A 16339-nucleotide genomic window follows, 5' to 3' on the forward strand; every position below is an offset into this window, starting at 1 on the left:
AGTTTGCTGTGCGAATCCACCCAATGCAGTTTTATTCAGCAGAAAACACCTATTCCCCAGCCATTCAGCCAACAGAAAGCACCTATTCCCCAGCCTCATCTCCCTAATGACTCCATACCACACACACACACACACACACACACACACACACACACACACACATACACACAACATGAATGTGAATACAGTCAATACACACATGCACTCTCTCTGTTTCTCTACAGATAGACATACACACACACACACACACACACACATAGAGGAGAGAGAGAGAGAGAGAGAGAGAGAGAGAGAAACACACACACACTCACACAGTGGTACTGTAAATCGAGTCCGTAGTCGTAATAAGCTTCCGCTTGACAGCACGCATCTCAATAGCCACCCCCAGAGTGCAGTGGTGACCACTGTGCCTAATGCCCCTGACTGATGTCCAGTCTTTAACTCCCGCTAGGCCGCTTCATCCCCTACCCTCACAGTGGGAGCTGATCCTACCTAATACCTGTCCAGTAGGATGGGTTCACCCTAATCTCTGGCCTCCGTATGGGATTAGAGGTCTGCGAGTGTCAACACGTGTAGTTTATCGAGCATGTTTATGGAATATGGGGACAAATTAATGACTGGGCGAATTTAAACAAGGTATGAGTAACTGACTGGCTCAAACGCTGGAAATCCAACTAACAGTTTCCTGGCTGAACTTTTTTCTATATAATAGCTGAGGTCACTAAAGAAGGGCTTTGGGGTTGTAGACACTCACCATCAGTAAAGACTGAACATGTGTTGTGTTTGCTATCCTTCTCCCTATGTGACTAAACCTGCGAGAATAGGTAACATGTTAGAGAATCGGTACATGATGCTTCTGTATCGGCCATTGGTGCGTGATACTGTGTAACGGGTGAATGTGAGGCATGAAATTGAAAAGCACTTTGAATGCTCGGACGTTTAGAAAAGTGCAATATTAAAGGAAGTCCATCTTAACCAGAAGAGCAAGGTGCCAACAACGGTCAGTATCCAGTAAGAATGGATGATTTCTAAAATATGATAGTTCTTCTTTATTCTGTGAGTTCTCGAGTTATTCTCTCTGTGAGTTATAGTTATTGTCACTGTGCTTCTCAGGGCAGGTCTTCTGCTTTTCCTCCAGCATAGCACAGACGAATAGAAGGCGAATCGTTTGTGATATATTTAGTCCCCGACCTCTGACCCTGGCTCTCTCCTGTCCCTCCCCAGAAGTGTGCCGCGCTTTGTGTTCTCCCGATCTGTGTATGTGTGTGTGTATGTGTGTGTGTGTGAGGAGGCATATGGAGAAGGCCAATTTGGGTGGCACATGCCTGTGCCATCATCACCACCTCCTCTCCTCCTCATCTCCTCCCCTTTACCCTCCTCCTCCTCCTCCTCCTCCTCCTCCTGTCCTTACAGTAAGCGGTGCTTGAGGCCCAGCTGGCAGAGGGGAGCCATGTCTTCCCTTTCTTCCTCCATTCTCCCTCGGAGGTGTTTGCTCAGTAATTACTGTGGGGGCCGTCGCTTTTGTTTACGTCCTAATCTGGCCTCAAGTGGACGGGGCTCCATTGTGGAGCACACGTGCCTTGGCCCTCGTTTAAGGGGCCCGGGCGCCTCCTCGCTTGGAGAAGGAGGGAGGGACAGGGGGTGGATTTTGGACACACACACACACACACACACACACACAGGAGCCTCCGTCTTTTGAGGGGCACGGGCCAAAGTGTGCTACCCCACAAAAGGGACGAAGGGGGGGGGGGGGCAATTAGCACAGTGACAGCCAGGAGCAGGAAGTGCCCGGGCACAATGGTAACTTTTACACCTCTAGAGTAAACACACACACACACACACACACAGACACACACAGTTGGCCTGTATGGCTGCTGTCCCATGCGCCTCAGCGAACGCATCCCTGGCATTATGATGGTGTGGTTGGGGGTGTGGAATGGTGACTGATTAGCTTAATGGTGGCACACTTTGCCAGTGATGAGAGTGAGGACAAGTGTCATTAGTCAGAGCAAATCTGACAGAGTGTGTTGGAGATGGGGGTGGTCAGTTAACAAGTGGGCGTAAAGAAGTTAAACTGTCATTCAGTTCAGCTGTAATTCAGGATCTCTCTGTCAATGATTAGATAACAGTCAATGCAGAGTAACATTTGGTGGGTAAAGGAATGAAAATGGATGAATGAAATGCCTGCATTTCTAATATGCATCATCTGGTCAAAAGTGTGTGTGTGTGTGTGTGTGTGTGTGTGTGTGTGTGTGTGTGTGTGTGTGTCTGTCTGTGTGTGTGTGTGTGTGTGTGTGTGTGTGTGTGTGTGTGTGTGTGTGTATTTGTGTGCATGTGTTTGGGTGAGATGGTAGGTAGGTAGATGTGAGTGATTGCAGCTGTCAGCAGACCCAAAGCAGGCTTTCAAACTGCGGCACAAACTGCAAGGTCATCCCATCCTTCTTCACAGAGGAAAACAACAGGGCATACTGAGACAGAACAAATGACATTAATATTACATTGTAAAGCTCCTTTTATATTTAAATATAATGCTTAGAAACTGCTACAGTGTACACGTCTTACTTACTCATAGAGTGAATCCACATTAAATTAAGATGTACACCATCACTAATTATTTGAATGTCATAATAGTGTTTCATGCATATTTAATGTACATTTTCATTGAAGTTGATACTATTGATACTACACTGATAATCTGTGTTATTCCATGTCTCTCTGGGTCTGTCCACATGGCTTTCTCTGATGTGATAGAAGATGTAGGGGTGTGTGTGTGTGTGTGTGTGTGTGTGTGTGTGTGTCTGTTTGGTGAGATCAAGAGATCAGTGCTCCTGTGCGTTTGTGAAGTGTATGTGTCTGTTTGTACTCTCAGTATGCATGTGCTAATAGGTGAGTATGTATATTTGTATGCAGGGTGCGATTTGTGTAAAAACCAGAGGGGGGGATGATTTTGAATAAGTTTGTAAACCCCCCCCAAAAAAAAAAAAAAAATGAACGAACGATTCATAGCCTAGTAATGTCATGGCTAATAACACCCTATTATTTTTGCCACCTTTGTAACATTTTAGTTTTAGTTTACCGTGGTGTATGACTTTAAACAGCGAGTGTGCTTGGTATGATGATCAGCTCCTCTAATGCAGGGTAGGACTACGTTTTGACAAGCATACAAATTCACCTTGTTCTTGCCCCATCTGAAATGACTTCTCTACTTTTGCTGCCTCCATCCTTTCTGTATTTGTTGTGTAAAGAAACGTTGTATATGATGGCACTGAAGTCTTAAGTTAGTGAATTGGCTAACAGTGTTAGTTGGTAACCAAATAGCCTACACATTGCGCTACACGCTGCGTAGGATACGTGCATTCTCTCTCCTGCTGATTTGCGTTCAGTAGCCAAGTGCGTAATATTGCAAAAGTTGAAAAAATAGATGTTTTTATTGTAGCCTACAGAAAATAAATAGCCTATCATACTCTCCAAACTCTTCACAGCTACAGTGCAGTGAAGAGTTTGGAGAGTAAAGTTATAGGGTAACTTGAAGTTTTATGAAAATAATTTACGAACCAGAACATAAAGACCATGAAGCTTCTATTTCTTGCAGCTGTTAAAACACCCGCTAGATAGTTTAAATACCCACCAACATTAGTTTTTGCAGTACAGATTATTTCTAAAAGTTATTTGTCTACTACTGGCTGATTTATCAAACGAGTGCTTTCTCGTTCGTCCTCCGCAAACTACATGTGTTTCGCTAGAGAGCCATTGAATAAGCGATGCCAAGCAATTTCTGTAACACTTTTTGTGACATTCAGCAAATATCTCCTCGTTTAATGTAAGTTCCTTCGGACAATAGGCCTACGTTCTACTCTACGTGCGGTTGTCCTCCATCTCAGTTGCATCAGTTTTCTAATTTTGAAGGTTCTAAAACATTATTATGCTTCACTGAATCCTTCTCGTTTATTTTAATTTGTCCAGCTAACATTTCCATTGAACCTAGCCATTTATGATGGATTACACACTCGACATTCTGAAATGTCCTGCACGATCAAGGCCAAATTAAGTTATCACGCAGCCACTGTGTCAGCAGCATCAGTGCTGACGGTGACGGTGCGTTTCTGATGTCAGATTATTATGTAGGCTAGCCTACTAGACTGTTCTCACGTTGCAGCGCTTTACTTATATGAAGTAGCATTAATCAATATGAGGGGCAGAGGGGGATAAATGTTGTCCCCACCGGGGATAAAAATAATTTAGCAGAGGTAGGGATAGGAAAACCAGAGGGGGGGAAATCCTCACCATCCCCCCCTACAAATCGCACCCTGTTTGTATGTGTTCATGTTTGTTCAACAATCTCAATATCTGTTTTTAGGTGAGAGTGTGTCTGTGTGTGTGTGTGTGTGTGTGTGTGTGTGTGTGTGGTGTGTGTGTGTGTGTGTGTGTGTGTGTGTGTGTGTGTCTATTCTCTCCAGTAACACAGAGGGTGCATCATCAGTGCTGCCAAGGAGACTATTGATTAGTAGGGGTCAGGGATTTGGCCCAGCAAAAAGCCCACATGGGGGTTCCTCTTTCTTTCTCTCTCTCTCTCTCTCTCTCTCTCTCTCTCTCTCTCTCAGACCCAGTCCAATGGGCCAATGATTATCTGATCTTCCCTGTTCGCTGCAGTAAAACACATCAACAAGTTTCCATGGCCCAGTATTTATCCAGGAGACAGAGGCTAATGATCACACTGCTTAAATAAATGCCACTGTGTTTATATCTCATCGACCACAAGATCCAGCTATCTGATAAACCAACAGATCTATGGGAGCTGGGTAATGGACTGAAGGTGGTGGTGTGTGTGTATGTGTGTGTGTGTGTGTCCGTTTGAGTAGTGTGTGTGTGTGTGTGTGTGTGTCTGTGTCTGTGTCTGTGTGTCTGTTTGTGTATGTGTGTGTGCATGTTATAGCTGCTTGATAAGTTATAGAGTTGTTCATTGCACAATCATCTCAGGCAGTACAAGCAGAGGCAGGCCCATCAGGACAGTGGATTAGGACAATGTCAATGGTACTTATTATACAGACAATTGTCAAAACAGTTTTATATTTAGCTCTAGCTGATAATAACAATATTATTATATCAATGGTATTTCACAAATGGCTAGTGGTTGTTCAGTTACCTCTCTATTGAGAGAATAAAGCATGCCTGCCTGTTGACCTGCATACACCCTGCATTCCATCTTGACTAGCACTGAGCCATGTTCTGATGTCCAGTCCTGGCTGTCCCTCAGAGTCTTCCCACGGGGAGCAGGGATTAACATGGACCCAGGCAAGCCCTGATTAGTGGGAGGGTAACATTTACATTCAAACCCTCTTGGAGATCAATAACTGATCATCTCTTGGTTTGGGTTACACAGGCGCCAAATGATGGGTGGTGGTGTTGGGGGTGCCATAGAGAGTAGAGAGATGGGTGGGTGGGGTGGAGTTGGAGGTGATGGTGGGATTTGATTGGCTGGGAGAGAGGTGCTAAATCATCCATGGCTCAAATTAGAGAAGAGAGGAGAGACAACAGGGGTCTGTACGGAGATGTGTTCCACGCCTGGTGATCACCGCTGATAGTAATATCTCTTGTCAGTGACCAGACCAGCACACACACACACACACACACACACACACACACACAGGTGTATAAGGGGTAACACTAACTAGCTAACTAACACCTCTTGTGTCTCACCTGTGCACCTGTGTACGCTTCACGAGACAGGTAAGGCAGCACTCCCTAGAACTTCTGCAGTGGCGGAGGTGTGGCAATTACCAAAAGCTGCTCAGTCACTCTGCATTCATTAGTCCATCTTTCGCATGGACTCAGGCCACATTGCCTAATGGACAGTCACTGGCCCCCATAATCAGACTCCAGGGAACGTCACCTGGGCAGGAGCAGTGAGGCAGCCAGGCATGATATACGCTGTTCACTCTGCATGCTAAAGGGTGATGACAGTTTAAAGGGGAGGCAGGTAAACAGACACAGATGAGAGGTGTCATAACAGGGGGGGGGGGATCATTCGCAGTCGACACTCACACACACACAGACACACACACACAGACACACACCAAGGGAGCTCATTACTGTTCTCGTGGTTCAGTCCAGAGAAAGATACATGGCAATTACGACTGCCGGGAGTCCGACCTCAACTGGACAGCTGGGAAGGGCTTTGACAAGAGAAGGAAACAATGTGTTGATTTGAATAAACAGGTGGAGAAGAGGAAGTTTACTGGATGAAATGGAACTCCAGCTCTAGCTCAAACTGAAACGCTCAAGACACCATGCTCATGAACAGAAAGTAGTATTTAAACGAGTGAATGAGAAATGTTGCAAAAGATATTTGCAACTTTAGGCTGTAATCAGGTGCCTTTCAGCCAGATTTAACTAAAGGTGAACTGTTGTAACCCTAATCAGGTCCAGACCCTAAACTGCACCTCACACAAACTCCCTTTACCCAGAGCCTTCATCTAAAATCCCATCCCAAACCTAAAATGCTAATTTGTGCTCTTCATCTTTTGGAGTGCCAGCACACTAACAGTGTGTGAGCACAAATGGGCAATCAAAAACACCTGACAGACACCTACATATTATGCTCAATCATAATGCAAGCATATCATAAATCGTGTGTGACTCTCACCATCTGCACAAAAAAAGAAATGACTTTAATACTCTCTGTGTGTCAGAGATTCTACACAAGTAGCATACAAGCACTGCCCAGAGACGCAGCTGTACAGTACCTGTATCAAACATCCCCACCTCGACTGTTTCATCACGACAGGATCGATATAGGTCAGGAGGTGAATATTTATCTGCTCAATGAGAGCCCTGCTCTGTGTCATTTTAAATCAACCCTGAGCAGACCAGCTTTCTTCTTCGTCCCTCTCTCCCCCTCTGGCCCTCCCTCTCTCCCTCTGTCCTACTCTCTCCCTCGTTCTCTCTCTCTCTCTCTTCTCTTGTAGGAGCGCCAGATCTATTGTGTGATGAAAATGTCCATTACTTCAGGGACGGGCTGTAAATTCAGCCAGCGTGACCCATCCGCCATAGGAGCAAATGAGGTCATGTTTCTCTGCCGAGTGCAGCTCTCAATAGCTCCTCTGTTGGCCTGCTGAAATATTGAGGATGATCATGGAGGTAATTATTGGTGATTTCCCTGACTGTATCTGTCATTAGGCAAGCGATAGATCATTTCCTAACCCAGGCAACAGAGAGGACCACACACACACACACACACACACACACACACACACACACTCTCTCTCTCTCTTTCTCTCACACACACACACATACATACACAAACACACACACATACATACACATACATACACACACACACACACACACACACAGGATGGATGGATCAGTACAGGGGCAGTGTTTGGATCACCTGGCTGATTGGATTTTAGACTCACTGTCTGTAATAATTAACCTGTTCCACTGGAAAGGCGTGGAGAGTATAATTACCTTAACTCATGTAAATCCACTATATCCATACAGCAATATACATCTGATGGCTCTCTGTAATCTCATTTGTGAAATTCAAGATATTATGAGACCTCTGAGGTGTTGCATTGCCCTCCTAGAATAATCAAAAGTAGCAAAAATATATTTGTATTGCCTGCCTGTATGCTCTCTTTGATAGATATTAAATTAGGGAACAAATCTATATTTTCAAATAAATATATCCAATAACATAGGAACATAAGAGTTTTTGTCTGAACTCCATGAGCGCTGGTTCGACAGGTAAAGTATCCCATCCAGATATCTTCTCTCTATATATCTTTCTCATTCACCCTCTCTCTCTCTGTCTCTCTCCATCTCTCTCCATCTCTCTCTCTCTCTCTCTCTCTCTCTCTCTCTCTCTCTCTCCCTCTCCATCTCTCCCCCACCCTGCTCTCGGCCCCTCTCTGACTCCTGTTACTATCCAGCACGCAGCCTTTCCCCTTAATTACACTCTTCATGGCCAGCGTGCTTTGATGACTTGATTAAGGCTGGCACTACGACTTCAGCTCCAGTTCCAGTCTCTACCCTGCTGACGAATGAGCCTCGACCTTATTAACTGACTAATTCTGATCAATAGAGCACCAATGCTGAACATTGCTCGGACAGGAAGAAAGATGCTGCCTACAGTGGTGTGTGTGTGTGTGTGTGTGTGTGTGTGTGTGTGTGTGTGTGAGTGTGTGTGTGTGTCTGTGATGGGGTAATCAAGGCTACAAAATAATTAGCGGAACTAAGCAAGCTCCTCGGTCTTCTCATGCTCCAGGGATGAGCACAAAAGGCCTTGTTTGTTTGTTTGTTTGTTTTGGGGTTTTGCACTATTTATTTTCTCTAACTACTTGTCTCCTCACGATTGGACTTTATAAAGTTGTTAAAGGCCATTGCACAAGTGAAATAGTTAGCCACGATTTGTAGAAGAACAAGGAAGAAGGCTTACTACTGTCCAATATAAGTTACAGTGAGTTGAATGTTGTGATGGATAGTCAATATCACATTACATTCCTAGTTGTTCAGAGTCCTCAAAAACAACACAGAGCGGCCACTCTTCAATCCAATTATACTCACAATGACAAAGTGAGTAATGCTTCACAATAACACCAACCCTTTTAAAGCAATCACAAATAAATGCACTTTGTTTAATCCATAATTCTTTACCTAAAATATCTGCATGCAATATCTGCATGTTTTTTTTTAGAATAACACTTCAACCACTAATGTCTCCATAAAAAGAACAGGTGTGTTTCCTCCAGTTCAAGCGTGCTTTAGCATACATCCAATCTCACCATCACACAGCCTAGAGATGGGACATACAGTAACTGGTCAGATTCATATGTGGTGGGTGACCCTCCCCTCCCTCCCTTGTGCCTGGAAAGGCTCTCTGACGTGGGTGGCCTGAGGTGGGCTTCACCCCTAAAACATGATCCACCCCCAAAGCCTCCAGGCCGGACACTCATGCCCCCCTCTGGGGACCAGAGGCTGGGCCACCAAAGCTGATCTGGCCTGAGGGGGGAAGGACCAGGCACCACTTAGGACACGCTCACATGGGCTTCCACTGTAGGCAGCATGTGTGAGACACACACACACACACAGACGTGTGCACACACATACACACAACCACACACATAGGCACGTGCACACACACATACACACAACCACACACACAGGCACGTGCACACACATAAACACACACACACACACACACATACACACAACCACACACATAGGCACGTGCACACACACATACACACAACCACACACACAGGCACGTGCACACACACACACACACACACACACACAAACACACACACTCACACACACAAACACACACACACATACACACACACACACACACACATACATATGTCACGCACACACACACGCAAACAATAGACACGTGCCCTGTGTAATGAAATCTGTATGTGGTTTTATGCATGTGTTCATTATTTGTGTTATGATATGACACTTAGCAGTGATAGCCTCTGTCCCAGATGTTCACAGGATGTGGTAAACCCACACCACGGACCACGGTGGGATTGTCTCATTCACTTTTCCTCTTACCAGCCTTTTTTTGACACTGGGTGGAATAGGGAGGGGTAACACATATCACATAAAGCTCTCCCCATTCCTTGCAGCCTCTTTCTCTCTCTCTCTCTCTCTCTCTCTCTCCTCTAGCTTTTACTCTGACATGTTCTCTAATGAATACTGTGCTGTAAATGGACCCTGCACCCCCCAACCCCTTTCCACACACACACACACACCACACACCACACACACACACACAGATTTGCGTGGGCAGGCACCTTTTGGACCACTATTGACCTCTGTTTCCCCTTCGCCGGCGCGTATGTTTTGACTGCGTTGGAGAATGTGAGCGGGGGGCCAGGGATGATGGGAAACGGGCCCCTTAAAATGATGTTCTGGACCATTAGCTCCTGTGCCGCCAATGAGACAGGCATTCTCCATTTCAGGGCCATTGATCTGTCAGTCACAGGGAGGGAGGGAGGGAGAGAGAAAGAGAGAGAGAGAGAGAGGATTGCAGGTGCATGGAGGAGTGTGAGAGAGAGAATGATGCCCAGAGTGACTGAAAGAAGGAGGGAAGACGGTGTGAGGAAGGGGTGGAAAAATAGAGAGATAGGAAGGCAGAGAGAGGTTTAATCATCCTTGAATGAACCATCACCTAACCCTTTAAACACACCAAAAGCCTACATAACATATGGGTAACGTATGGGTCATTCTATAATTCGGGGTACATTTCAAGTGTAGAGAGAAACCAAAAAAATGTAATGAATTTTTTATCATTAAACTTTTTTATAGTCATAGAACACACTTCAAAGATAACATGACAAGTATTTACTGAGCTTAAACCTGTAAGACTTCAAGTATTTATTTGAAAAAATAATGCAGTCACTGTAGCAACTTTGAATTTGATAAGATTGCTACTTTTTGTCCTGAAATAAAAAAAACAACACATTCCACTGGCAATTTTCCAAGAGGTGCATATTTTCTAAAAAAAAAGGTAGCTTTTACCTAATTTAAAAAAAAGAAATCATGTGGTAAAAATATTAGTCTTTAATAATATTAACAAATCTTCTGATATACATTTGAAACAAAAAAAACATATTTAGTCATCATTTTAAGAGCAAAATCTTAAATTAACAGAGTTGACACTCTCATTAAATGATATTGAAAACAGAGTTGACAGCACATCATTGTCAACTCTGTTATCATTAATCTATGCAGAATTAACACAGAGTTGACAATAACAGAGTTGACATTTCCCATCATTTTGTGGCTTAGCGCCACATCCTAACCTCAAACTAGTTACTGCATGATATGTATAAAACCAGAATTTCATGGCTTTTAATCATATGATTGTTTTTTAAAAATTGAGCGAGAGTTTCACTCCAATAAAGCAATAACAGAGTTAATGAATAATTAATCTACTGTTGGTGTGTCCTCAACATTTTGTTCAAATTAATGAGAGAAGAAGCTTAACATATCTCACTGCCTTTCCAAAGTTTCCTGTCAGAGGAATTGACATCTCTCTGTGTAGGCGTCATGCTTATATATTCAAAGTCTGTGTGGATTTTAAGCAGTTTTATAACAGAGTTAACAGAGTTGACAAGAACTGAGATGGACCAAAATGATATTCTGGCATAATACAGAAAATAGACATTGTATATAACTGACAGTATAACAGTTAGTAAATTAATCTCCAAAAAATAGATTGTTAGACTTGATAACATTATGTTTAGTCAAGTTGAATGCATGCCTCTATAGTCGGAGACAGTCAATAATGTGGGGTGTAGATATTTTGTGGATAAATTTGGTCTAAAATAAATATAAAGTATTGTTATTGGTGAAAGGGTGTTTTATTAGCATAATTGTTCAAAATTGATTCCATAAAGATTTTTTTTTTTATATTAACTAAATCTTTATCATGGAGGCGGGACATGTACCCTGAATTATAGAATGACCCATATAATATATATATACACTTATTAGTGAATAAATTAATTTTGTCAGAATGTTTGCCTCAAAACATTCTTATAAATAGACTAAATAAGCAAGAAGTATCAATGTGACTATCACTTCTAAAACTATAGACTGTTTCCTTGTACCTCACGGACATCTCTCAAGGTCCTCATATGATGTTTTGACATGATTAATCACAGGTCTTTAAAGAAATGCCAACCCAAACTGTTCAATACCCCAGCACCTCAAATGTCCCAACCATCCGGTGGATGAGCCAGGCAGGGCTGTGAATGGCTCCTGGGTGTGTGTGTGTGTGTGTGTGTCTGCTGGGGTGTAAGGACTTTAGAAACCCGAACCGTAACACAACCCTATTCAGCATATGGCCTTTTAAACATGTGAGTGTAAACACAGAGGCTGACCTGGGGACCAGTCAAACACCTACACCACCCCCCCCCCCCAACCAACCGCCACCAACCCAGTGACGCCAAGTAATGGAGGATCTCCCTGATATCCAGAGGCAGCCACATCACTGCCCAATGACAACAAGAGGTCACTTTCTCTCCTCTCCTCTCCTCTCCTCTCCTCTCCACTCCTCTCTTCTCCTCACGACTGTCCTCCTATCCCACTTTAAACATGCCACGGATGCTGATATCAGCTGTCAAAGCTTAAACATTTAATGGGTGGAGGCTCCGTTTTAAGTGAAAAAACATTAACAGATCAATTGGTAGCTGGCGGGCTCAGGTTCCACCGCTGTCCATTGCCCATTGTCCGCATGTGTAAGGAAAAGGAAAAGAGAGGGGGAGAGAGAGAGAGAGAGAGAGAGAGAGAGAGAGAGAGAGAGGGAGAGAGAGAGGGAAAAAAGAGACTGAAAAGCCAGTTCAGCAAAAAAGATTCCTTTTGGCCCATGAGGCTGCCCAAACAAGATCAATCAATACCAGGTAGGTGCAAAATGAAGAAAAAATAAAGTTAGATTTTTTTATCTTTGTTTTTAGCTTATGTGTATTTCATGAGCAACATTATTCTTATTAGCCTATATATTATTATATGTATTCATAAAATGTATTTTCATATTATGTCCATATGCATAGGGGTCTAATTTTTATGATGCACAATTCGCTAGGTAAGGTGGTAATTACCATCCCGCACAAACTAATGCAAAAACATCTAGCCAAAAACATCTTGCTAATTTGATGCTACGCACCACCATGCACAGCAGCACCATGGTGCACGCAAACAACGGTGAGTTAGAACACAGATGAGGAAGTCATCACATGAATTCCTGAAGTCACTTATTTTCATTTAACTTCAAAAAAATCATAGATGACAAAGTCTCATTCAAAGTCAACCTACTTCTTGTTCTTTGAGATGTAAAACAAATCGCAAAAACATTCTACCAATTTGTGCTTCATTGTGCTCTGTGACATGTGAATAAATGAGCAATATTGGTATTACTGGCTTAATGAAATGAGTGCACATAGTGTGTAGAGATCACAGCACATACTGAGGTTCAGCGGCCTTCTACAAGTTATGATGATTTAACTGCCATCCATCAGTGTGCAACTCTCTTCATGTCAGCTATCTGATAATGCAGCTTCACACTAACGCGGCGTCATGTTTAAAATTGCATTGAGTGTATACAGTAGGAGGCAGAGAGAGAGAGAGAGAGAAAGAGAGAGAGAGAGAGTGCATGAGTGGGGTGTTAGGAGTTAGATGCCGGGAAGGCCCCTTAGGTGTAGCTAGGGCCACAGTGGCCATAAAGTCCTGTTAGGGTACATTAGGAAAGAGAGAGAGATGGAGAGAGAGAAGGGAGAGAGAGATAGAGAGAGAGAAAGAGATGGGGAGGGAGAGAGAAGAAGAGAAAAAGAGATGGAGGGAGATGGGGGATGGAGAGAGAGAGAGATAGAGAGGGTCATAAGGCTTCATGAATGTTTCAGCAGGGCAGGACCCATCCGGAGGGGCGCTGGTCTCCCTGACCCTCTCCATCTCTGTCTGTCTGTAGGAGGGCTGTGGCTTCACCCTGAGTCACCATTACCCTGGCCTCAACCGTCTGCATCAGCATCCTGCCTGTCCCCACCCAAAGGAGAGAGAAACAGAGTGGAAAAGGAAGAACGAATCAAGATAAAAAACAGAGAGTTATTTTACCTTAAAGGCTTTGATCTTATTGTGATTCTACACTTACTTACAATGTGAAAAATTGAATTTTTGACAGTGCAGAGGCATGGCCAGAATGTCTGGTATTGCACTGTAACGTTGATAATGCGGGTAGGAGCATGAGCCTTTTTGTTGGTGCTAGATGCATTTCTCTTATGTGAGTGTATTTGGAAAGGAAACGCTGTGGCTTCATTAGCCCTGACCACCACTGGCCTCATCAACATCCTCCCTTCTTGTCTCGATCAAGAATCAAACTCTTTAACTCGATAGATAAACTAACATAACCTAATGCTTTGAGAGTGGTGTGTCCTGAGGTGGGTGAGATGGGCACACGCTGACCTGTGCCTGTAGGAGGGTCAGGTCAGGGAGGAGAGGGCAGAGCAGGCTGGGAGGACTGGTCTGCACTGAGGGTGTCCATTCACCATCCACATCAGGAGGTCAACCAGCATGGAGAGGGAGATAAGGCCTCCGGTAGGGGGATCAGACCCTTCTCTCCTTCAAAGCAAACTCCTATCTCCTCCTCCTCTTCCTTTTCCTATAAATACAGAGTAGTGTGTCGTTTTAAAAGCTGAATTTTTATTCATGATTATTACACGGCTCATAGGCAGTCATGTTTAATATCCATTGATGGGGAAGATGTCAATGACTCCTCTCAAGATCCTCATATTAGCTGTTCACACTCACAAACACATACACACATTGTTTACACACACAGATAGAGCGACCATGTTTCTATTCATGTTCAACTGGCTGGCAAATCAAACAATGAAATCAGTACTAATGATCTTTTGTTCTTTGAGAGGGCTACTGTGTAAGGTATGTGCCATCCACTGTATTCCAGGTGGCAAATTCCGTCACGCTCCTCCCGAACTTCTGTTTATAAACGCCATGTAAAACAGATAAAACATTAAAAAATGAACACCCCAAACATATGCACTGACGTATCTGATTACTTTCTTTTTGCTCTGTTTTATTTAGATATTTACCAAGCAGATTAAACAATTTATCACAATGTGATTGCTTGTGTTTGTGTGTGTTTTGTTTGTACGTTTGTATTTTACATTGTACAATGCATTAATCTGTGTATGTATTTGTAATGTATGCATGCTAATATGTATATGTATGCTGGTGCAATGTGCTTGTGTTTAAGTGTTTGCAGAAGAGGGGAGTTGTGGGATTGATTATCAGATGGCCCTCAGAGCTGGTTTCCACATAGTTATAGGAAGAAGCTGAGTGCTCATCAGCTAATCAACACACACACGCACACACACACACACGCACACACACATGTGCACGCAAGCAAACACACGCACGCACACACATGCATGCACATACGCACATACGTACATGTACCTATATTTGTATACCTGTATTTACGCACCTATATATTCATACAGCCTTCTAACTCCAGTGCAGAAATATATGAAGGCTACAAGGCTTCCATCTGACTACTGCTCATTGGGCTTGACACATACACACACACACACACACACACACACACACACAAACACACACACACAAATTCTAAAGGTAAACAGTATGTTGTTTGCAGGGATCTGCTGTGGAGTGTTAGTGTGAGTGGACAGAAGAGGAGGATTATGGGGGTTAATTCCCAGCACTGGGGACAGTAGCCGCCTGGGCCACCACTTCACTGAAGCATGGGTGCGCATGAGGCCATACTGTTTCCATATGAGGGAGATCCCTGCAGGGCAAACACACACTCACACACAGATGCATGCACGCAAGCATGCACACATGCACACACACACACACACACACACACACACACACACACACACACACAGAATGGAGTTGCTGGAGGAACACACTAAGAATACCCACGGCTGCTGAGAGGAACAGACGCTGTGGGGATAATTAGCTAATGGAACAGCTGTACATAGACTTATAAAATAATATTGGGATCACTGGATGAGGTGAAATATAAAGCTATTCAGATGAAAAGAAGTTTATTAACTAGGATGTGTTAGTAAATAGTTAGCAGTGTGTTAATTATTGCATGCTACAACCAATATTTGAAAAATCAAGAATAGTTTTCATGCCATTGCTTTTAGCTTTGAAATACTACACATCATACATATGATACATATAGCCTTTTGATAGTGCATTCTTACCATTTAAAACATTATTTTTATTTCCTCTCTCTCTCTCTCTCTCTCTCTTGTTTGAGTGCATCAGGGGGGTCACCTGCTCTGTGACTCATAAGGAGAAGAGCTTTCTGAGAGGCTCACAACACACACAAGCACAAACAACACAAGCACTTCAGTGCAGTATGTGGATATGCATGTGTGTCCATATGAAGGAGCATATACCTGTATCTGTTTGTTTCTTGTGGGCTTGTCGCCAATAAAGATAATGTATGTGTGTGTGTGTGTGTGTGTGTGTGTGTGTGTGTGTGTGTGTGTGTGTGTGTTTAACATACCACTGTCTTACAGAAAGTGTGAGTGCTCACACTTCTCTTTGTGATGGGAGATGACCTGGTGATCTCTTCATTCTCACACTGCTCTGCCCAGCAGGGGAAAACCTCCCATCAATCCATCCCTAACTCTCTCCTTCTCTCTCTTTTTTACTCTCCCATCAATCCATCCCTAACTCTCTCCCTTTCTCTTTCACACTATCCTATACTGTATCTCTCCCTCCATCTTTTTTCATTATCTCTCACTCATCAACCCTTTTGTGCCCATTCTTTCCTTCT

The sequence above is a fragment of the Alosa pseudoharengus genome, unplaced genomic scaffold (genome assembly GCF_046254945.1).
Source record: "Alosa pseudoharengus isolate Yale_2024_CS ecotype anadromous, Long Island Sound unplaced genomic scaffold, YU_APseudo_1.1 YU_APseudo_1.1_scf_18, whole genome shotgun sequence".
NCBI classification, from domain to species: domain Eukaryota; kingdom Metazoa; phylum Chordata; class Actinopteri; order Clupeiformes; family Clupeidae; genus Alosa; species Alosa pseudoharengus.